The sequence below is a fragment of the Nannospalax galili genome, unplaced genomic scaffold (genome assembly GCF_000622305.1).
Source record: "Nannospalax galili isolate Female #2095 unplaced genomic scaffold, S.galili_v1.0 scaffold519, whole genome shotgun sequence".
Taxonomy (NCBI): Eukaryota; Metazoa; Chordata; class Mammalia; order Rodentia; family Spalacidae; genus Nannospalax; species Nannospalax galili.
In genome coordinates, this window is record NW_008343553.1 from 325,950 (window position 1) to 328,467 (window position 2,518).

At 36.7% G+C, this 2,518-nt stretch overlaps 1 pseudogene across 1 annotated transcript in view; it reads left to right on the plus strand.

Moving 5' to 3' along the window:
* Positions 1–2,518, plus strand: part of LOC103739358 — a 10,132-nt pseudogene that overhangs the window by 5,640 nt on the left and 1,974 nt on the right. The window contains exon 3 of the transcript XR_607495.2: positions 632–763. The product of XR_607495.2 is annotated as a UDP-glucuronosyltransferase 2B1-like (transcript). The remainder of the gene's footprint in view (positions 1–631; positions 764–2,518) is intronic.

Consider the following 2,518-nt stretch of genomic DNA (forward strand, 5'->3'; position numbering starts at 1 on the left):
TTTGTTTTTTGCAACAACGTTCACCATGTGAATTGGACTGCCATTTTCAATGCTGTTTTCTTACCAGCTCTTAGCCACAGAAATACTGGCTTTGTAAGATGAGTTTTTCAGTGTTCCTTCTCTTTTCACTTTCATAGCAATGCAGCCAAAGTAGCATTGATATTAGATATTCCTTAAAGTCGTGTGATATTCATCAATGAGAAAACTTGCTGTAAGCAGAGCTTTTTGCTCTTTCACAAATATTGTTGACATCTTACTTGATACTGATCTATACGGACATACTCAATAGCTTTTATATCCTTTTGGTTCACTTTTCATAGGTTATTTGTGTCCAGAAATTTTCTTTCACTGCTTCTAGATTTTAATACATATTGGCAAATATTTTTAAAATTTTTCCCTAATGATTCTCTAAATTTCACTAAAATCTAGTAATATGAGTGTTTCATCTCTAATTTACTTATTTTGGTTATTTATAGCATACCACAACTGTGATCCCAAAGAAAATGAGTTACTAAATCAAGGAAATTGCAAATAGCACTTCATTTCCCCTCCATACGGCTTGTAGTGGGCCTTGAGAGAGGGCTCTCTGTGCTGCTGTTCATTTGTGGTGACCCACACTCTTTCTACACAGGAAATTGAGGACTTTGTGCAGAGCTCTGGAGAACATGGTGTTGTTGTGTTTACTCTGGGGTCAATGGTCAGTAATATGACAGAAGAAAGAGCCAACGTAGTGGCATCAGCCCTTGCACAGATTCCACAAAAGGTGAGACAAAGTATCCACTGGGTGGGCAATTGTGATAGAAGTCTATTGAACTCTGTAAGGATTTGGGTATGGAAATTTTTATGTGAAAAGTAAAATATTTTTAAAATTTTTATTTTTATTTTGTGTTTATGAATGCATTGCCTGCATGTGTATATGTGCATTATGTTGTATAATGCCAACAGAGTTATAAGAGGGTGTTGGATTTCCCTGGAACTGGAGTTACAGATGGTTGTTAACTACCATGTGGGTTCTGGGAATCAAACCCAGGTCCTCTGCAAGACTAGCCAGTGCTCAGGACCACTGAATCACGTCTTCACTCCCAAAAGTAAAATATTTGTATCTTTCCCATTCATCTCACAAATCATTTTGATAAGAAAAATACATATGGCAGATGATAAAATTTTAGAAAATCTGGTTTTGATTAGTAAATAAGAAGAAAGAAAGAGACTGAGATGAGAGAACAAGAGAGACAAAGACAGAGAAAGAGAAACAGAGACAGAGGAAGGAAAGAATGGAGGGAGGAAGATTATAGTTTGTGTATACGTTAAGAAGTTGGAATAAAATGGTATTGTAGATAGATACACAGAAATGATAAATTCTACACAGACATGCTTTCCATTTCCTTCCAAGATTGTTACAGACATTGTAAAACTACAGCCATTATTAAAAATTAATTAAATGCTAATTTGTGGTTACATTTGCACAATAATGGTCTGGAAACTGCAGAGTATCATCAAACAATTTTTGTATTCTATATTCTTACTAATATAATTAAAGAATTTTAGAATAGGCCAATTCAGTGATCTATTCAGGAGGTTAAGGGAAGAGTAGTTCAGAGTTCACCACCTAAAAATACAACCCCCCTGCAGCTAAAATATATTTAGAGAAGGATTAAACTTTTTGCAATGATGTAAGTAGGAAAACATAATAAAAACGGTGAGTATAAATCATGGCACTGAAGTGGACCCATTGTATTGTAAACGGTACCACAGGAACTCTGCTTCTACTACATCAGAGTAACACCTACTTCTCTTTGGGCAAGAAAAAGGAATCTCAGTAGACTAAAGGGGAAGCAAGTATGACAGAGGAAGAAATTCAAAATTCCACAACTCCATAAATTTTACTAGTAAAAATGTACTAGTAACTCCTTTCAAAGACTGGCATCCAATGAGTGTTTGTGACTTTTATTTTATTCTCTGATTGTTCTAGTTTCTCAAATGCTGTGATAAAATACTCTGATTAGTACCAACTTGGGGAGGAAAGGATTTCTTTTATATTATGTCTCCTGGGTCACAGTTCATCAGGGAGCCCAAGGTAGGAACTCAGAGCAGGAACCTGGAAGCAGGAGCTGGAGCAAAGGCCATGGATGCACGCTACTTACTGGCTTGCTTTCTTGGCCCTGGTCATCCTGCTTTCTTATGCAACACAGGTACACCTGTCCATGGGTGGCACCACCGACAGTGGGCTGGGGTTGGTCTCTCCCACATCATACAACAATAAAGAAAATGCCCTACAGACATGGCCACAGGCCAGTTCAATGAAGGAAATTACCCAACTGAGGTGCCCTCAACCCAGGTGTGTCAAATTGACACTAAACTATCCAGCACACTGATAAACACTTAAATTTATCATGAAAGCAACTTCTGATGCCAACCTAAAGTGATTCTACCAGGCACAATGCATAGAGAAGATAGAAAATTATAATTTCTATTTTAATTTTTAGCTATTGTTTATTAACTAAAAACAGGTTTCTTT